This window comes from Marmota flaviventris, chromosome 14, assembly GCF_047511675.1.
Source record: "Marmota flaviventris isolate mMarFla1 chromosome 14, mMarFla1.hap1, whole genome shotgun sequence".
Lineage (NCBI taxonomy): Eukaryota > Metazoa > Chordata > Mammalia > Rodentia > Sciuridae > Marmota > Marmota flaviventris.
In genome coordinates this window covers 65,157,807-65,179,828 of record NC_092511.1, presented here as the reverse complement: position 1 = coordinate 65,179,828, position 22,022 = coordinate 65,157,807, and positions in this window count along the sequence as shown.

Genomic DNA, 22,022 nt, shown 5'->3' with positions numbered 1-22,022 from the left:
AATTTCACATTAGCCATAGCAAAGTTTTAAATCAAACAAATGATCCTTCTGAGCATGGAGACTATGCTACTGTGCAGATTTCACAGCTAATCTCCCCTTAAAGCACCTTTCTCTGCCCCATAACCTCAGCTAAAATGATTTTACCCCATCTTATTGCTGTGGTTTTGGTAAAACTGTCCTGAAATTCCCATTACACATACAGAATATCTTTATTTGTTAGAAATGTGGTTAAGGTGAGCCATGACATATTCATTTTCAAAATTCTCAAAATTCTTTTATGTATCTAAGAATAAGATCCAAAGTCCTTACTAAGCAATCAGAACTTGGCTTTGATTTCATTCTTGTTCTTTGCTTCCTACATATAGCCTGCTAGCGAGTTCTATAGGTTCTACCACCCACAATAGTATAAATTTGTCAGCTTCACAACTCCGCTGCTATCCTCCTATTCCATGACACACAGGACTACTACAATAGCTTAAAAGATGGCATCCCTTGATCAGTTTGCATTTTTAGGAAGCCATTTTCTACACAACTGTAAATTTTTAAAATTGTAATTAAGATCATAAGATGCCTTTGGTGGATTTCCATTGCATGTAATGTAAAATCTGAGCCCCTCTCAGGTCTCCCCTTTCCCATCCATCCACCTCTTCAATCCATCCACCTCTTCTATCCTTTCAGTAACCTATAAGTAAAAAGTTTACAAGAACATAAAAAAATTCTACTTTTAATCATCTGGAATTCATTAAGGACTCGAGAGACTCTTTTACGTATCCCTTTGCCTGATGTGCTTTCCAGAGTCCACAGGTAGCTCCTTCTCACTTTGTCTGTCTTAATTCAGGATCTTATCCATAGCCCTCACACCTCTAATTGGCTCTCCCCAATTATCTTTTGTTCCTTTACCCCATGGACTATATTCAAAGTAATTATTGCCATCTGAAATCCCTAATTTATTTATTTAGTAGTTAGAGAATTGTTGTGCTTCCAGCTATTTTAAAGATCTATGAGAAAAGCATCTTTTCAGTTCTTAGAGTAGTATCTTGAATTTAGGGAAATTGCAAGGAGAAACAGTGCAAGCTTCATTCTTTAACTCCTGTCAGAAAATTAAAAATTAAGGATTAAAAGAATGAGCAAGCACATGCAAGTGTTTTCCCCACATCCAAAATAAGATGCATGTCTGATTCCGTATTCCAATTCTCATCTCTAATCAAGTTCACTGAACCTCCATGATTCATTTTCCAGCTCATCAGGAAGAACAGAACTGATGCTCGATTGCATCTAAAAATCAATTGACAGATACTTATTGATTGCCTCTTTTAGTCATTGAGCAGGATTAGGTGATGTGGGAAATTAAAAAAGTATAACAATATTTGTACGACCTATTAGACGGGACTAGATGTTATCTAAGGATGTCACGCATGGGACACAATCAAAAATCTAACAAAATTCATGAGATGAAGATTGGAGTGATGAGGGATGACTTCAGGAAGAACTAGTCTTCAAATCTTCTGTCTGGGTTTTCAGAACAAGACTTGCAAATGTGGATAAAAACTTCTTTAAAGAGATTTTGTGCCACAGTGTGTGAATTGTTTTGTAAATTGCAAAGTGTACATGCAGACACCATGGAAAATAATTTGGGGATTTATGTTTAGTTAAATTGTGAAGATGCTTCAATGCTAAATCCATTTAAAAGTCAAAATGCAGACAATGAAGATCCATAAATCATTTTTGTAGGGGATTAATATTAGGGAAAGTCATATGTTAAAATTTAATCTACAGAAATTTGTAGAATAAGCAGGAACTAGGAGCTGGTAATAAAAGTTAGATTATAATTATCTAGATATGAGATGATAAGTGCTTCAGCTCATATATTTATACAGAAAATTGCACTGGGAGGATAAACATAGCAGGCCTTTACATGGCCAGTTACAGTTTCTTTTGGAAGAACAGAAATCATAATCTTGGTGATTGTTTCAACTCTCTGTGACCTGAAGATGAACAGTAGATGGAAACTCCTGATATAACTTGATTTCTGCTTTCCTAGAAGATATGTTTCAATTTTTTGAAATTTTTTAAAGTCTAGTTGAGGGTCAGTGCTGTTTACAGGAAGTGAGGTGAAGAATAAATACACTTGTCTACTTTATTAAGTTTTATATTTCATACTTTATATTTTATTTATTTTACAATTTATTAAGTGTTCTGTTAAAAATAGAATCAAAAAATGAATGAAGCTGTTCTCTCCTTTTGTTATTGACTTAAATTGAAATTCAAATTTAAGTCCAAGACAGATAGACCAGGGAAATGTAGTATCTGATTAATGATAATAGAACATGATAATTTTTATTAGGTGTTCTGAATATTTTAACCTAATGAGGTGTGTGTGTGTGTGTGTGTGTGTGTATGTGTGTTGTGAATGCATGTATGTGGTTTATTATAACTCCCAAACAATTGATTAACTTCTTTTAAATCAATTATGAAACCACCAAGTAGTGTCAGTTTTTATCAAAATATTTTATCAAACATTTAGTAATGTTTTCACTATAACAATAATTAATTTTTATGACTGAATTTTATCTGACAAATATGTTTGAAATAATAATAGCCAGCCTTCATTCATTGAACATTCACTCTATGCTAGTCTGACCTAAGTGCTAAGAATGTAACACTGGAAAAGTCCTATACAATTCCTGATTTCTTGGAATTAATATGCATTGTTACTATAGACCTGTTATTGCTTAACTTTTAACATACAGTGAGAGTCAAAGTTTATTGCCAAAAGAAAGAGAAACTGACTCTGAAAGATTTAAGTAGGAGTAGAATTGATTAACAGCGGAGCTGGAGAGAGAGGATTTGAGTTGACATTGCCAATATTAGTGTCCAAATTCATGTCAAAAAAATGATCCAGTGAAGCAACACTGGTTGCACCGGGCACCAGAGGCTGAAGCTGGCAATGCCAATTCTACTAGCACAGCACACTGGACCGTAGAACTGCCACTTCTAGAAAGTAGATAATTTTGCCACAGTGGCTGCTGCTTTCCATGGTGGATTCTGTACAATTCCGGCTGCTTTATATCCCTGGATTTGTTTCCAGGTTGGGTGTATAGATTGGCAGGGTCTCCTCAACTGAATGTGCCCTAGTAATGAGGGAGACTGAGAAATGAGGCTGACAATTCAGTTTCTACAATTTCAGGAATGCTTTGCTTCATGAGGTGGAAGATTTCCTGAACAAAAAATGTTTCACAATTCTGAAATGACAAAGAAACAAAAATAACAAGCTTCAACTGTTTTGATTTCTCCCATTAAGGCTTGCCACAACACCAATATTATAGTTATTTTTAAAATGACATAACTGTTGGGCAAAGATTAAAATTAAATAGTGGAAAGGCCAACATATGAAATAGTCTAACTATTCTAAATTCTATTCCAGTGAACATGTGTTGCAAAATTTTCATAAATTTACCAATTTTTAGACTTTTCTTTTTACTCTCCTTTATATTTACAAGCTGTGCTATGTAATGTGTTTCTTAACTCTTCTTGGTTTCATCATTTCTACAAAGGGGAGAAATAACATTGGTCTATATTTGTGTATTAGTTTTTTCATTTTTAAATGTAAATTAAAATATTTAAAATTACCTTAAACCTATAGCCTATATTCACAGTGGCTGAAATCATCAAATTGATAATTCTAAACTTTCTATGAATGCAAAATTTCCAATGACAGGAATGTACCATATAAACTTACAAAATAATTTGTTTCTCAACTCAATTCACTGCTATTTCTTATATTATTATTCATGATATATGTCACAAAACAGAAGAAATTGTAAAAATAATTCCAGTTTTTCTATATTCAAGATCATTACATTTCAAATATACCAATATCTGCTGCAAATACATTAAAATTGCTTAAACCTGCCACTTTTCATAAATATCATGTGAGGATTATTACCTATTGATATCATTAAATTTGAATAAAAATTCTGCTAAAAACTAAAAAGTACATTCTCAACTTTATTAGACACACTGAGAAATAAGGTACTATTTTGATTTTGGCAAAGATAATCCACTTTAAAAAAATAGCATATTACAGTGAGGATTACTGTACAACTGGGTATTTCTACTTTTAAAATTGTATCTCAAATAAATTCTTGCTCACGTATTCACACAAATATAGTAGTACCATTCATAAAGTCAAAACTGGAAATGGCACAGACATCTATTAATATAAGAGTGGAAAACAGATTTTTGTTCTATACAATAGAATACTATAGAGCAGGAAAAACATACTTTATTTGTGTTTCATTTTATATTTATATTATTTATATTGTAGCTGCACACTTCAATATGAAAGAATCTCAAGGATATAAAGTTAGGTGAAAGGAGCAACTCACAAAAATCTAAATACGCAACATGATTCCATTTATATAAAGTTTGAAATCAAGAAAAACCTAATAGAATCTTATTTTGTATGTATTAATAATGGGACAATTATTAAGAAAGATTTATTTTAAAATTATGTGCAGAGTTGCAGTAGAAGGTAAAAATAAGATATTATAAAAAATTGGTACAGAGGGATTCTCGAAGGTACTGGCAATATTTAATTTTTTAATCTGTATCAATTTTATTATTGCATTTAAGTAGTAAATACAGGTGTTATACACTATTAAGTACATAATATAATCATGTTTGATGAAAAATGACAAAGAAAGGTGACTGGGATATAATTCTTTATGCCAAAATTCAAAATCTTAAAATCTTTGATACTAGGTAATAGCTTTGGAGAATCATTAATTCTACTGGGGCTGATTCTATGCAGAGTATTTGGGAAAGAATTTGTAACTTTAAAAATTCTGCCCTGTCTACCTCCAACCTGCTGCCACCTTTTCCTGATAATAAAGGAAATTAAATATCTTTTATTGTTTTCCCGCACTCACTGTCAGTCAAGATACTCATTTCTTCTCTTTGTTCCATATAGCTATCAACTAGCAACATTGTTTATTTCTGACATTCCTTTTTCTATATCCCATATAATATTTTATTAGCATTTTACTCCCTTTTAGTTTATAAGAAGGATAGGTTAATTCAGGTACCATACACATTTGTTCATATATTAACACTTTTATTAATTAAGGTCATAATTATTATATTAATGATCAGGTAGTTATTTATGGGTCCTTTTTGATACAAGGAGGAATATCCATATTTTAATGAATTTTTTTTCTGAAAACAAAATACTTCTTACTTTTTTGACAATTTAGGTCAAAATGATTTAAATATGGCTCTAAGAGTGTTAGCATGCCTGTTACTACTAACACTGCCACTATTCTTCATATTCAGTATATGGTGCTGCTTATGATTCACCTGACTTACTTACATTCAGAAAAGACTGAGAGTGATAATTACAATGAATTTAATATTCTGCATGTTGATATCATTCTATAAAAAACTAAAGAATCACTATAAAGCAAAACAGTTCAACCAAAGGAATTTAGAGACAGGATAATTAACCCTACCTTTACCTGGTCAAGTTAATCAGAACATTAAAGGCACTATAGTGACCACTGTGGTTTAGATACAAGGTGTTTCCCAAAGACTCATGTGTGAGACAATGCAAGGATTTTCAGAGATGAAATGATTAGATTATGAGAGGTCTAACCAAATAATTGGAATAATCCACTGATATGGATTAACTAGGCAATACTGTAGGCAATTAGAATGTGCCTGAAAGAAGTTGGTCACTGGGAGTGTGCCTTTGGGGTTTATATTTTGTCCTTGGTGAAAGGAGTTCTCTATGCTTCTTTGTTGCCATGTTCTGATTTGCTTCCTTGTGCCATGCATTACCACCATGATGTTCTGCCTTATCTTGGGCCCAGTGCTATGGAGTCAGCTGACTATGGACCAAACCTTTGAAGCCGTGACCTAAATGAAACTTTTCATCCTTTGTGTTGCTTTCGTCTAGTCTTTTGGTCACAGTGAGGCAAAGCTGACAAAGATAGTGATGCATGGATGTACAAACACATATAAACATACTTCTAAATACACAAATAATTTTATACCCCTCCCGCAACAATACTATTGAATCATTGAGACAGTGCTATCCTGTGTTTTCAGCATGATCTTTTATTTTTCTGTTTTCCTTCAACTTATAGATGCATGCTACAAAATATGGATCATGTATGCTCAATGACCATATTATCTTTGGGTAGTTATGCTATTTAAAATGCTTTGAATTAGTTATCAACACTTAAAAATTGGAGGATTTCACATAAATATTAGGATATCCAGTATCCTATATATATCTCTGTTACATTCAACCTAATGAATGTATTCCTCCCCAAGTATGAGGTCAACCTGAACCCATGTTCCCACTTAGTCTTCATAACCAATCACCAACTATTATCAACTATAGCTTCAGAATGCCTTTCAATGCTATGTATCTTCTCTACACCCAAAGCATTGTCACTACTTTTGATGTTGCTATTATTGTTGATCGGCTGCATTGTATTCATAGATCTCTATTTTTCTGCTCACAGTCTCTCCTCATTCTGATCAAATGTGTAAGTATTCCCCTAATTGACAGTTTTTTAATTGTAGTACATTGAGTCTAAAACAAACCTTAGATTGCCATGTCATAGAGGGACAGTTACATTCATTATGGGCAAGCCTAATTCTAGAGCCTCTTCTACCACCTCATTCTCCTACATGTGATTCTGTCTTGAACTTAGCAAATTATTTGCTTTTAGGTCCCAATCTCTCTCTCTCTCTCTCTCTCTCTCTCTCTCTCTCTCTCTCTCACATCTCTATCTCTTCTCTCTCTCTCTCTCTCTGTTTTTATCACTTTTACCTCTGTCTATTCCTAACTAATTCTTAGGGGATTTTCACTGCTCTACTTGTTCCTGTGTCTGCAAAAGTTTCCCTAACCTTCACTGTGCTGATATGTCACCCTTCTCTTTGGTCTTTTGAGTATTGTGTGCATTCTTCTTCAATCACATGAATTGTTGTCTTATTTATTCATTATTTTAACTACCTAAACAGCTTATTTCCATTTATGAAATATTTCCTTGCAAGGATGATTTTCTAGCTATCTACCCAATCTTTAGTAAAGCTAGAGAAACTGCATCTTAAGTTACTTTTTACCTCCCAAAGGATCATTGAGGCACATTCATGGAAATCACTGAGCATTTGTCCCCAGTGTCAAACCTGCTTGGGAAAAAAAAATCTCTGGAAGTGGGTCTCTGAAATCCACAGCTATTAAACTCTTATCTCAGATAACTTCTATACCTATTGAAATGGAAGAACCTCTGACCTAAATGAATATTTGTCAAGTGTTTCGATTTCAACCCATTTAGACTAAACTTAATTCTGTGATTAAGTCTATAATATAGTCATAGAATCTATATTGGATTCTACATCTATATTTCTTATAAAAATACTTTAAACAATTTTTAACATTGGACTTAATGGCAGACATCTGCAGAACTCTGTAGATACCCCACCTGTAATTGCAAAGGAAACATGAACAGGTTTCTAAAGAACAAATTTTATGCCCAGGACTAAAAAGTGAATCTAACTAGTTATAAGTTTTTCTTTTTCTTTCTTTTTTTTTCCTTTTGGTACTAAGGATTGAACTCAGGGGCACTCAACCACTGAGCTACATCCTTAGACCTGTTTTATATTTTATTTAGAGACAGGGTCTCACTATGTTGCTTAGCATCTCATTGTTGCTGAGGCTGTCTTTGAACTCATGATCCTCCTGCCTTAGCCTCTCAAGCCACTGGGATTAAGGACATGTACCACTGTGCCCAGCAGAAATTTTTCCTAAACTAAGATCTTTTGAACTGATTTTAAGTTATTAAGGTCTATGAAAGTATTATATATTTGATCAGTTTGTTTGGGACCTGGTGAAAATAGTTTTGAATTATTGCTAACACTTAATCTACACAGGCATGTGATCTGTGGCACTATATAAAATTTATTTCTTCAGAATATTAAGAAAATTAGAAGTGAAATGAAACTATTTGTGTCCATTGATACATATCAGCTTCCTCCTACACATTTATCTATAATATCCCATCTTCCTAAAAGGAAATCAAATGTGTTTTATACTGTCATTGTTTATGACTGAAATCCAAGATATTTCATAATGATAAAAAAAGGAAAGTTTGACATAACAAGGATGGAACTTTTGCTAATTATTAAGGTTATGATTTTAATCTTGTTAAAGCAGATTACATCTAGGCACATAGAAATCTACAATATGTCCTCATCTCTCCTTTCCTTGGGTTTCTAAATAAGTCACATATACAGCAATAATAAAAGGAGAATCAGAGAAGTCCTGGGAAAGCCTCAGTTCTCAGTTAAGATGAAAGTGCTAGAAAAGTCCTCTGGGCTCTCCCCTGGGTCTTTACCACAGAGGATACTAGAAACTGAATGGGAGTCAGGCACTGTTGTCTGGAGTACTATTATTACTCAAATGCTTAACACAGTTTTTTTATACTCAGTGGAAGCCCCTGAGAAAGCCAAATTTATATCCCCAAGTTCTTTACCTCAAAAATTCAGCCTGAATTTATTTCCCATCTCAAATAATTCACACTTATGATTTGTGCAATTGGACTCTCCAAAGATGATAAACATCTGACAGTTGAGCAATATGGGGTCCTACAATATTCAACAGGCCCAAATAAATATTAAAACCAAACAAGAATTTTCTTTTCTTCTCTCTAAAATAGCATCCCAAAGAAGTTGAAGTCCCTGGGTGTGATCAAAATAAACTCAGCATAACTTCACATTCATGAGACTTAGGATGGCAGCCTTGTAAATGGTGAGGAGTGTGCTCTTTGCAAAATCACTTGTCTCCTCTGTGCTTCTGTTCTCCCACCTGTGAAGCACGGGAAATACTAAAGTGAGGACATAGTGAATGGATACACGTGAGAGGCTTGGACAGTCCCTAGCATGTACTAAGTGATTACTATCATTACTCTTGGCTTTAAATAATCAAATTAGCAAATACTGCCTTTCTTTCACCCTATGTGAGACAAAGGAAGGAAGAAAAGGGAGTGGACCCAATACTGGGAGAGAGTGGAAGCTTTTCACCCTCCACAGCTGTGATGTCATTTATTCCAAGCCCCACAATTTTCTATTGTGAATAAAAAGTACAAAGGCAGTACATTTAGCAAAAACATATCCAGCTCGTCACATTTACTTTGTTATATCTTGTGTGTGTGTGTGTGTGTGTGCGTGTGTAGGTGCATGTGTGTGTGTGTGTGTGTTTGAGAGTGTGTGTATTCAAAAGTATGTTCCTTTTAGAATAACTTAAAGATGAGCCTGGGAGAGGTATTATGTATAGTATGTGTATATATCACTTTTGTAAAGTGCTCACCTTTAACAGAAGCCAGGTATACTCTGGAGCTGCCAATCATCTTTTGGTGTCCACAGTGGCACCACAGCCCTGGACAGGAGGTCAGAACTTGTTGAGCTACCCTCATCAGGACAGCTGATTTGTATGCAAAATTTTACTGACTCTGACAAAGGAGCTAATGCCACCTTCTGTGTAGTATAGCACATGTCCTACTTTTTAGCCCCTTGTGAGTGAATAAGAAATGATTAATAGAATAATTTTTAAAAAGGGATATTTTTATAATGTGTTTTCTCTCTTTTGTATTGTTTTCTTAATTTCCCCTATGGTTCATACATCCAATTTTTTCTTTAAATAGACAATGACTTTTCTGCTTCTTATGTATAAAGGGAAATGTTTAAGAAATAAGTTGTACTAATACAATGATAAAATTCCTACATTCGGGGCTGGGGTTGTAGCTTAGTGGTAGAGTGCTTGCCTTGCACGTGTGAGGCACTAGGTGCAATCCTCAGCACCACATAAAAATAAATAAAGGCATTGCATCCATCTACAACTAATTTTTTTTTAATTCCCACATCGACGTTCATTACTAAATCCTTTATGTGGTAACAGCAAGCTAAATCCACCAATACTCGGAATGTTTGCCAACTATTAAACTGCAGTTGGGTCTTCTGTAACATGACATATATGTTCCTAAAAACCACTGAGCTATGCAAAATTGTGCAATAAAATTCATAGGGCTGGTGAGAAAATGAAGTTAAGGGCATAACACTCTAAAACTTCTGTCAATGACATGTAAAAAACAAACATAAGAACCTAATAAAATTATAGCACAGTTTTATACATATTACATTGGTTAAGGAATATAGAGCTAGGCAAATAAATGACAGATGCCTATATTCCCAGTCACTCAGGAAGCTGGGGCAGGAAGTTTATAAGTTCAATGCCAGCCTCAGAAAGGTTTCGAGCCCCTCTCTTAAAATAAAAGAAAAATGGCTGGGGATGCCGTTCAGTGATCAGTGATAAAATGCACCTGGGTTCAATCTCTAGCACAGGAAAGAGAAAAGAACAGCGGACAGACTACAATAATAATGGCATGTAGCCTTGCTTGTGGAAGTGAAAGAATGATTAAAGCCTGTGAGTTATTATAAAGTGACAGAAGGAGGGTTATTGAAATTGCACACAAGATGTGGATGAGTATGGCTCAGATTAGCTGATAGACATTTATTTGAATTTTAAGTATTTCCTACCTGGCTGCATTTAGTTGGGTGCAGTTTTCTGTATCCACTTAGTGTTTTTTAAGGCAAATATATTTATATTTATATATGTATGAAATAAACATCCATGTAGATATTCCTGCCTTCTAATTAATTACCTTAAAGCAAATTTTCATTTTCAAGACACCTGTTATAACTTATGATATTTGGAGTTATTCAAGTACTGAGAATCTGATGACAGATTCTTCTCCCTTTTACCACATATACACTCATGCATTCATGCATATTGCACTTGTAATAAAATACCCTTCCTTATCATTTCTGTCTCTTGTGAAATGTTTTTGAAAAGTTATTTTGTATCACTAGATTTTGTACTTTCTTCACTTTACTTTGTACTAATCAAATTGTGGCAGTTTGGAATCTGTCAAATGGAAAACACTTCTTAAATCAAAGAAGTTTTAAGTTCATTCTCAAACATGTTTCCATAACCATGGGTACATTTGAGATCTTGAAAGTCTGGTTGATTTTTATATTACTTTTCTATCCCCTTAGAAAGAAGTGGTTACTTCAACAAATGTGGGTTAAAGAGATTATCAGAATATTCTTTAGGGAGGAAAAAAGAATATTTGCTTGGGTAATGTACATAAGCAGATGGTTATGATTTTATAGGACCCACATTGAAAGTGCTGTCTTTTTATGGATAAATTCCAAACCCTGACTCTGGTTTACATCAATAAAATGAAAGAGTAAAGTCAGTATGATTGATATTAAATCTTAGAAGGGGAAAAAAGGTGTGTGTTTACATTGGAACTAGACAAAATTACAGTCCACAAAGGACTAATTATTGTAGATCACTAATGGTACTGTTAATCATAAGAATAACCTATTTTTAATACTCAGTATAATTATATTTTGTTAAAGACACATCACTTCAGATCAATATAAAGCAATTGTTCTCAATCAGAGGTAATTTTTACTGCCCAGAGATATTTGACAAATTATGGAGACATTATTACAACTGGGTAGAAGTTTGGGGAATTGGTATCTAGTGGTAAAAGACTGGAGATGCTACTAAACAGGCTATAAGTCACAGGACAACCCTCCATAAGAAATGAATTATGTGATCCAAAAAAGTCAGTGGAGTCAAAGTTGAAAAAGAATAAAATAAAGGAAACATTCTATTTCATTTATTCAATTAAACTATAGTTCATGTTGAGTGGAATATTTAATAAAACATTGGCCTGTTCTCCCTATGCAGATAATATGATGATGATGCCAGGTTTTTTTTTCTAATTTTTTTTTTATTCTAATTTGCTATATATAGCAGCAGAATACATTACAATTAATAATATAATATAAAGCACAATTTTTCATATCTCTGGTTGTATACAAAGTATATTCATACCAATTCATGTCTTCATACATGTTCTTAGGGTAATGATGCCCATTTCTTCCACCCTTATTTCTACCCCCATGCCCTCTCCCTTTCCCTCCCACCTCTTTGCCTTATCTAGAGTTCCTCTAATCTTCTCATGCTCCTCCTCCCAACTCCACTATGAATCTGCCTCCTTATACCAGAGAAAACATTCGGCATCCTTTTTTTTTTTTTTTTTTTTGGATTGGCTAACTTCACTTAGCATTATTTTCTCTAACTGCATCCATTTACCTGCAAATGCCATGATTTTATTCTCTTTTATTGCTGAGCAATATTCCATTGTGTATATATATCACATTTTCTTTATCCATTCATCTACTGAAGGGCATCTAGGTTGGTTTCACAGTTTAGCTATTGTGAATTGTGCTGCTATAAACATGGATGTGGCTGTATTCCTGTAGTGTTTTTAAGTCCTTTGTGTATAGACTGAGGAGTGGGATAGCTGGGTCAAAAGGTGACCATTCCCAGTTTTCCAAGGATTCTCCATACTGCTTTCCAAAGTGGCTGCACCAATTTGCAGTCCCGCCAGCAATGTTTGAGTGTGCCTTTTTCCCCCACATCCTCGCCAACACTTGTTTGTATTCTTAGTAGCTGCCATTTTGATTTGCATTTCTCTTTTGCTAGAGATGATGAACATTTTTTTTTCATATATTTGTTGATTGATTGTATTTCATCTTCTGAAAAGTGTCTGTTCAAATCCTTGGCCCATTCATTGATCGGGTTATTTGTTTTTTTGGTGTTTAGCTTTTTGAGTTCTTTAGAGATTAGTGCTCTATCTGATGTGTGAGGGGTAAAAGTTTTCTCCCAAGACATAGGCTCTGTGTTCATCTTACTGATTGTATCTTTGGCTGAGAAGAAACTTTTTAGTTTGAATCCATCCCATTTATTCATTCTTGATTTTAATTCTTATACTATAGGAGTCTTATTAAGGAAGATGGGGCCCAATCCAACATAATGGAGATTAGGGCCTTCTTTTTCTTCTATTAGATGCAGGGTTTCTGGTTTAATTCCTAGGTCCTTTGTCTGCTTTGAGTTGAGTTTTGCACATAGTGAGAGATAGGGGTTTAATTTCATTTTGTTGCATAAGGATTTCAAGTTTTCCCAGCACCATTTGTTGAAGAGGCTATCTTTTCTCCAATGTATGTTTTTGGCACCTTTGTCTAATATAAGATAATTGTAATTTTGTGGGTTAGTCTCTGTGTCCTCTATTCTATACCATTGGTATACCAGTCTGTTTTCTTGCCAATACTATGATGTTTTAGTTACTATTGCTCTGTAGTATAGTTTAAGATCTGGTAGAGTGACACCACCTGCTTTACTCTTCTTGCTTAGGAACACTTTAGCTATTCTGGGTCTCTTATTTTTCCAGATGAATTTCATGACTGATTTTTCTATTTCTATGAGAAATGCCATTGGGATTTTGATAAAAATTGCATTAAATCTGTATAGTGCTTTTGATAATATGGTCATTTTTGTAATATTAATTCTGCCTCTCCAAGAGAAAGGTAGATCTTTTCATCTTCTAAAGTCTTTTTTGATTTCTTTCTTTAGGATTCTGTAGTTTTTATTGTATAGGTCTTTCATCTATTTCATTAAGTTCCCAAGTATTTTTTTGAGGCTATTGTAAATGGGATAGTTTTCCTCATTTTCCTTTCAGAGGATTTGTCACTGATATACAGAAATGTCTTTGATTTATGGATGTTGGTTTTATATCCTGCTACATTGCTGAATTCATTTACTAGTTCTAGAAGTTTTCTGGAACTTTTTGGGTCTTCTAGGTATAGAATCATATCATCAGCAAATAGGGCTAATTTGAGTTTTTCTTTTCCTATCCATATTCCTTTAATTTATTTTGTCTGTCTAATTGAATTGCTCTGGCCAGTGTTTCAAGAACTATGTTAAATACAAGAGGACATCCCTGTATTATTCCAGTTTTTAGAGGGAATGCCTTCAATTTTTTTTTCCATTTAGAATGATGTTGGCCTGAGGCTTAGCATACATAGCCTTTGTAATGTTGACATATGTTCCTGTTATCCCTAATTTTTATAGTGTTTTAAAATGAAGTAGTACTGTATTTTGTCAAATGCTTTTTTTTTTTGCATCTATTGAGATAATCATATGACTTTTATCTGTGAGTCTATTAATGTGATGAATTACATTTGTTGATTTCCATATGTTGAACCAACCTTGCATCCCTGGGAAAAATCCCACTTGATCATGGTGCAAAATCTTTTTGATATTTTTTATTTGATTTGCCAGAATTTTATTGAGAATTTTTGCAACTATGTTCATTATAGATATTGGTCTGAAGTTTTTTTTTTTTTTTCTTTGATGTGTCTTTGCCTGGTTTTGGAATCAAGGTGATATTGGCCTCATTGAATGAGTTTGGAAGGGCTCCCTCTTTTTCTATTTCCTGAAATAAACTGAAGAATATTGGTATTAGTTCTTCTTGTAGAAGTCGGCTGTGTATCCATCCAGTCCTGGGCTTTTCTGATGGTGTCTTCTATTTCATCAATTGATACTGGTCTGTTCAAATTGTGTATATCATCTTGATTCAATTTGGGAAAATCATATAACTTAAGAAATTTGTCGGTGCCTTCAGTATTTTCTATTTTATTGGAGTACAAGTTTTCAAATTAATTTCTAATTATCTCTGTATTTCTGTAGTGTCTTGTGATATTACCTTTTTCATCATGCATGTTAGTAATTTGAGTTTTCTCTTTCCTTCTCTTTGTTAGAGTAGACAAGGGTCTGTCAATTTTATTTATTTTTTTCAAAAACAACTTTTTGATTTCTCAATTTTTCTGTTGTTTCTTTTGTTTCAATTTCATTGATTTCAGCTCTAATTTTAATTATTTCCTGACTTCTGTTACTTTTGGTATAGATTTGTTCTTCTTTTTCTAGGTCTTTGAGATATAATCTTAGGTCATTTATTTGTTGACTTTTTTTTTTTTTAAGGAATGATTGCTCATTGATTTGGTTTGGAACTCTACGCCATCCTCTATCCCTAGAACTCTTAAATTTTGTCTTTTTATGCTATCCCATATTTCTTGAATGTTCTGCTCATGGTGTCTTACCATTTTCACTGTGTGGTCTACATTATTTTCAAGATTATATAGTTTGTCTTCATTGTCTGAGGTCCTGTCTTCCAAGTGGTCTCTCCGTTGGTGATACTTTCAATTGAAATTTTATTTGTTTATTGTTTCTTTCATTTCAAGGATTTTTTCAGAACCTCTATCTCCTTATTGAATTAATCTTTTGCTTTCTGTATTTGTTTAAGTAGCTCTTTGTTGAAAGATCTTTTGGTGCCTATATTTGCTTTCTTACATCATCCTTTAATTTACAGAACATTTTAATCATGCACATCCTGAACACCTTCTCTGTAATTTCATCTGCTATGCTGTCCATGAATTCTAATAATGTGGTATCTTGATCTTTTGGGGGCACTTTCTTCATTTGTCTTTTCAGGTTGTATTCCCTTGTAGCACTGTGGATCCAAGTTGTTATTGTTTTTACCCTATAGGCTTATAGTACTCCTGTAGGGTTCCAATACCTCTCCTTTGTGGGGAAGGACAATGTTAACAGATCCCAATATCAACAATGTACTACCTATGAATAATTTGTTCTTATTAAGATGTTACAGTTTGGTCACAATGTACAGAAATGTTGAATTTGATTATTATCTATAACAAAATCAGTAGGTTTGTAAAAAGGTTTACAGTTTCTGATGGTGGACAATGAACTGGTAGTGAGGCATAGTATGATATGCCAAGGAGGCAGGATTTTGAGGATATAGAGTTAGTATATCTTAGGAAGTATGAAAGAGAAATCTAATTAAGAGGGTTAGTAGCTGGATAACATACAGGAAGTAATTTAAGGTAGTCAGGTACATGTGAATACATAAAACAAACACACATGTATTATGAAAAATAAAGGATGTTAAAATAGTAAAAATCAGAGGGAAAAAAAAAGAAGGAAAAAAAGGCATATACAACTCCAGTATAATACACTATTCAGACATCCCAGTCCTCAAAATTCTAGTTCATGCAAAGTGTGTGTTTTCACATATGTTGGGGATGTGAGGGTAGGAGAATAGAGGGAGAGAAGTAAAAGAGAAAAGATAAATAAATTTTAAAAAATATCAAAAGAAGAAACCAGGATTGTTAAGTACTTTGGTTGTCACTTGCTTCCTGCTTCCCTTCTCTTCCAATAAGTGAGGTCGTCTGTTGTGAGCTGGTATCTCCACCTCAGTTCATAGGTAGTATATTGTTGATATTGGGATCTGTTAACATGGTGAAGGTAACCAGGGTGGGAAGTCTGGTCCTGGCTCTCCTGAAGGGAGACTGCACCTCAAGGGTTTCTTTTTGGTTCCACTGGTATGACTTGAGCACTGGGTCCTAGCTCCCAATCTTGCCTGAAGATTTCCCAGATCCTGGTCTCTCTGTTAGTCTCCAAACTGTTGCACCTTATTTGTCTAGGGACCTCTCTTACTGGGGCTCCCATGGGCAGCACCCTCCTCACTCTATGCACCTATCCCACTGAGAGTTGGATAGTCACTGTTCTGGATTACTGGACACTGCGGATAGGGGGAAGTTGGAAACTGGATACCTGGTCAGCTGGAGTTCTGATCTGTGAGCTGCCCCCACCAAAGGTGGTGAGGAAGGTGACCCAAGATGGAGTCATTCTGCTTCAATTGTCTGGGTGTCAGATCGGGCTGGGGGATCCAGGAGATGGTATGTGATGTGTTCAGAAATGAGCTCTGCCGTGGATAGCATTGGAGCTTTTGGTCATCTTCAGAGCCTGTGGGATATACCCAGGTGCAGGCAGACTACCACGTAGGTGATTATGGCAGTATCTGTGGAGTCACAAATTGGAGGTGACTTGGAGGCCTGATCTCCTGTGCAAGGGTAGCAGCTGTATGTTCTGTGTTGGTGAGGAATGGCGTCTGAGAATTTGGCACGGTTACTGATGTGGTGATCCCACTAATAAACTCATGAGCTCTGCATGGGCTAGTAAGTGGGAAGTTGGGTGTTGGGAGTCAGGTGTCAGGAGTCCTGCTCTAACGCTAAGGCCTGGAGACCTGTACGTGTGCACAGTGCTGATGATTTCTGCCTGAGAGCAGGTGTGTAGTGGTCCTCTATCACTCTCAGAGAAGCAGTATTCCCACTAGTTGAGACCCCTACATGGAGCGACACAGAGTTCTGCCTCCTTCTGGCCCGCCATCTTGGATTCCCTATGATGCTGTTATGAAAGTGCTTTTATTACATATCAATCTCCAACCCATCTCAAAGTAAGGCAGACCATGCATTATGTTTTTATCTTATTGATTCTCTCTCATTTGGCAAAATACAATCAATAAAAATTACTAATAATATTAATAACTAACATTCACTGCTTAACATGTGTTACACAGTTTTGACTATTTTTACAATCCATGAGATATGTGAAATTTTATTGCTTTACATGGGGAAACAGAAGTTAAATAACCAAGTTACACAGCTTGCTACCATAGAACTAAGAAATGGGGAATCAAGGTTTACTTATGAAACCATTTTTATAAATAAAATTGGAACTTAAGAACCTCACCTTTATTGTAACTGTGCCAAATCATATTTTATTGTAGAGTATGGAATTGGACATTGAGAGCCTGAGCTTATTTAGAATATATCTAAATGTGTTTCATTGATGCTTAGGGAAATAGTAAACTGTAATTGCTCACTTTCATCCCTTTATCACATAGGATTCAGAAATTATTTGAAGATTCAGCAGAAAATATGGTTAAATGGAAGAAAAATTAAAAGACAGAAAAGAAGTAAGGAAAGAAATAACAAAATATGGTGGACATTTGATGTTCAAGTTGTGGAAGAAAGGCAAGCCAGCATCAAGGATTGAGAGGGAAATAGCTTCCACGAGGCCAAGAAAACAAAAACTGGTATCTCCTAGTATTGCCTTACAAAATATATATATAAGACCCAAACAAGAAAAATGAGGGCATAGGTTGTCTGGACAATTTCTAAGCATAAATCAGTTAGGGATGATCCCTTTCTGATGATCATCAGTCTCTCTCTCTCTCTCTCTCTCTCTCTCTCTCTCTCTCTCTCTCTCTCTCTCTCTCTCTCTCTTTTTCTCTCTGTGTGTGTTTTTGTGTGTATACACACATGCAATGCCTTTGTGTCTAAGAGGGTGGAGGTAGTGCAGATGTCTATGCACTGCATATTAATGTACCTGGAGCTAATTTCCAACAGAGTTGTAGGAGGAAATTGGCATGATATGTTTAAGAATGACTTGTTTTCTGGTATTTTTCACAGATAGAACCCTGGAGCATGAAATAATTTATGAAGTAAATTGTTCAATACACTGTCAATTTGAGTCTAGAAATTATCAGGTTTGACAGATACTGATATTAAAATATCCCTACATTTTAAATTTACTTTGCTATCTTAATATTTTCCAACTTCAAAGTATATTTGAGCAGCAATATAGGCCTATTTTATGAGGCAAAATAATAAGTACAAAGAGATATGTATATAAAGGGAACTACATCACCCATCTCTGCCGTATCTCCTCATAGATGTTCTTACCCCAGAAATCAACAGTTTTTTTCAGCCTGGAGCATATCCTTACACAAAATTCCCCTTCATAAAAGTAACACAAAAAGTGCATCCACAATTCTTATGAATGAGTGATATTATCACTACAATGAGAAGTTTAACTTCAAAATTACAAATTCTTGAGAAAATGGCCTCCTAGAAATTTTATGACTATATGACCGGGTTGGTGTGTACCCACTTCTTTTGCAGATGAACAATATATTAAATATCTATTTGTGAGCAACTAGTTATTACATAAATCTTGGAGCCACTGGGTATTATTAAGAAATAAGTATAATTCTTATCTATCATTTTCTGAAATGTCTTTGAATTTTGACATGACAACCTTCCTATAGAGGATACTTATAGAAGTATCCGATGAGCAATTATTTACCTGTTCAAGTGGCCTCCCCTGGCATTTCCTTATTGAATTTAACTCTTTTAAATGAAGATTTTATGGTGTGATTAAGATGTAATCAGTTGGCTCTTCTCCCTGTATTTTTCTATTTTTTATCAAGCTTTCCTCTTTCAACGTACTTATTACTCTTCTTAATTATTTTTTCTAGAATTCAACCCAAGAGTCTTATTGTCATGGATGTGTGGTTGTCTGATTCTTCTATACCTATGGATCAATTTGGTGAAAACATTTAATTTAGAAAAGAATCAATCTATGATTTCATACCAAATGTCTATATTAGGAAAGCTATTATGCTTTATACAAAGTATCAGGAGACCCTCCTGTGGCTGTGAAAAAGCTTTATTTTCTTATTGCATGTTTTTCTTTCACTGAACTCAGAATACTCCACATGCTGTATGTTTTATCATTCCCGTGTCTCATTACCTAACAATACTAGTAAATATAATACAACAACTTGTTAGCATTTATTGAGTGTCAGACATCCTGGGACTAGAATTTCCTTTATAATAATAACCATTTTAAGAAAAAGCTGCACCATTTTCAAAGTCTGCTAAAATAATAAAATGTTTATTGACTATTCTATGGGTGTTTTATCCTCCATGGTACCATCCTTTTCTCTGAACAGCCACTACCAAGACAACTAATTGATGAATCTGCATCTGGTTTGCCTCCCTTCCAGCCCCTGTGGCTCATTGAAGCAGGAAGCATTTTTCATATTCACAAGTTTGTGCAGTTCTTCTTTACTCTCCCCTTTCAAAAGCTTTCTTCAAATAAAAATAAATAAACAACAACAACAAAAAAGCACAGACTTTACACCCTGGTTAGATTGGCTCCTACCTATATTTTTCTAGCTCATCTCACAATTTTTTCTTCTTTTTCTTTCTACTTGGGTCACACTGCCTTTCTTGTTAGCCAAGATCTCTGATGACACAGAGCTTTTGAGCATGTCATATTTCTGCTTTTAATAATACTACTAAACAAATAACACATACTGAATGAGCCTTTGCTTTTTTCCAGGTACACACAAAGATGCTAATCACGAATTGGGTCATTCAGTCCCCGTAAGGAATATAAGAGTGACACATAAATAGTTTAAAAGATCCCATTCCACTGTGTTCAAACCTTTTGTCTCAATCAGACCTCCACTGAAGGGTCATTTCTTCAAGTATATCCTTCAGCTAATATAGATGTCAAAACACAGGGTGCTGGGCTGGGGCTCTAGCAGAGCACTTGCCTCCTTCATGTGAGAAACTGGGTTAGATCCTCAGCACGACATAAAAATAAATAATAAAGGCATGCTGTCCATCTACAGCTACCAAACAAAACAAAACAAAAAACAGTGTGCTTTCTCCACATAGATTTTAGCACCAAATGCTGAGTTAAAAAAAAATAAAAAGTATCTTTGGTTGCTCTTATTGACTTCGTAGTTTCTTATAGGGTCTAGAATATGTATGGACACACCAAATATTTGCTTTATCAACAATATATATTTTACATTAAGTGTCAAACAAATGGCATACATCCTCAGACTTTCTCATGTCTTCTGACATTGTTAAGAGAAGGGCTTAGTGCCCATACAGCTTTGAGGGAAGTCATGTAGAAGGTGATAATGGAACCAAGTACACTACTTGGTTTGTGGTATCAGTGATAAAATTCTTGTTTCTGGAAAGAAGAGTAGTTTTGAGTTGTAGGACATAAAATTTCTTCTTACTTTGGTCCAAATGTCCTGAAAATACTACTATATTTTAGGAAATCTGAAATGCTATAAATTGTGAGACTCCCTCTTGTTTTATATACTCCTTGGAAAGTTACAGGACTACCAGTAGAAATATGACATGTCTTGTATATTTCACTAATGAAATAATATTTCATACTCATTTTTTTAATGAAATGGGCATTGATAAAAGGAAAACACAAATGAAATAAATTGGTCAAGGTATTTCTGAAATCTCTTTATAAACCCTTAAAAATCTCTTAAAAACTCATTAAAAACCCTTTTCTTCTGTATCAGATTTTAAGCTAGAGTCCTCTGTGACCATGTTCTCCCACATGATATTGTTCTTCAAGGTTGAGAAGGTTGCTGGTCAGGGATTTCTGAAAAGAATGCCCCATTGTGCCAGGTTTCTGATCGCGACTAAAAGGCTCAGGGGTCACTCCAGTTAAACTGGGCTGCGCAAAATAACCACACAAGAGACACAAATACCTTTTTCTTTGGGTTCCTGTGACAGTTCCTCTGATCTTAAGGGTCTGCAGGGAGAGAGAGAGAGAGCACATGCGCTGATCCCTTTTATTGAGGAGAAGCTATTCAAATGAGGCAAGGGGTCAGGTTTCAGGGGTCTGAGTCTATCTTCATGATGTCCACTGTCAGCAGGTTGACTGACACCTGGGTAGACCACACCCAAAGGCACAGAAAGAGAAGGGGACACACACAAGGCACTTCCATGGAAGATTCTATCCTAAAGAGGGCAAGGGGTTATATTACAAAGGAACAGGTGAGCATAGCTTCACCCATGGGGCTGTAGCAAGACACACCCATGCATGAGATACTGACCCTCAAACCCAAGAAGGGTGAAAAGCTTTGCCACATTTCTGTGACTATGCGCCTCAGCACCCAGCCCGGAAGTATGACTCAGTTACGTGCAAGATTGGTCTCCCACACCATTGCTGTTTCTGTTTGATTGTATTTTTGCACTGTCTTCTTTTGTCTTTCCAAATCAATGACTTCTATTCTGCACATTTCATTGCTGATATTTTCTTCTAAAAATATCAAAAAAAATTAGAGGGCTTCTAGCCAGTAATCAGCACTCATAACCTATATGAAAAGCTCCTTAATTTGTTTCTTGACTAGAGTAATGTGAAGTCACAGTTGCACAGCTACATCACCAGAAATAACAATTAGACAATATTCAAGAAAGGAAGGCTGTCCTGCTTCCATTTGGGTTGATCAAAATTATAAGATGAAAAACAAATGTGCTGCTCATTGAAATTCCACTTGTTTAGTTTTTCTGTG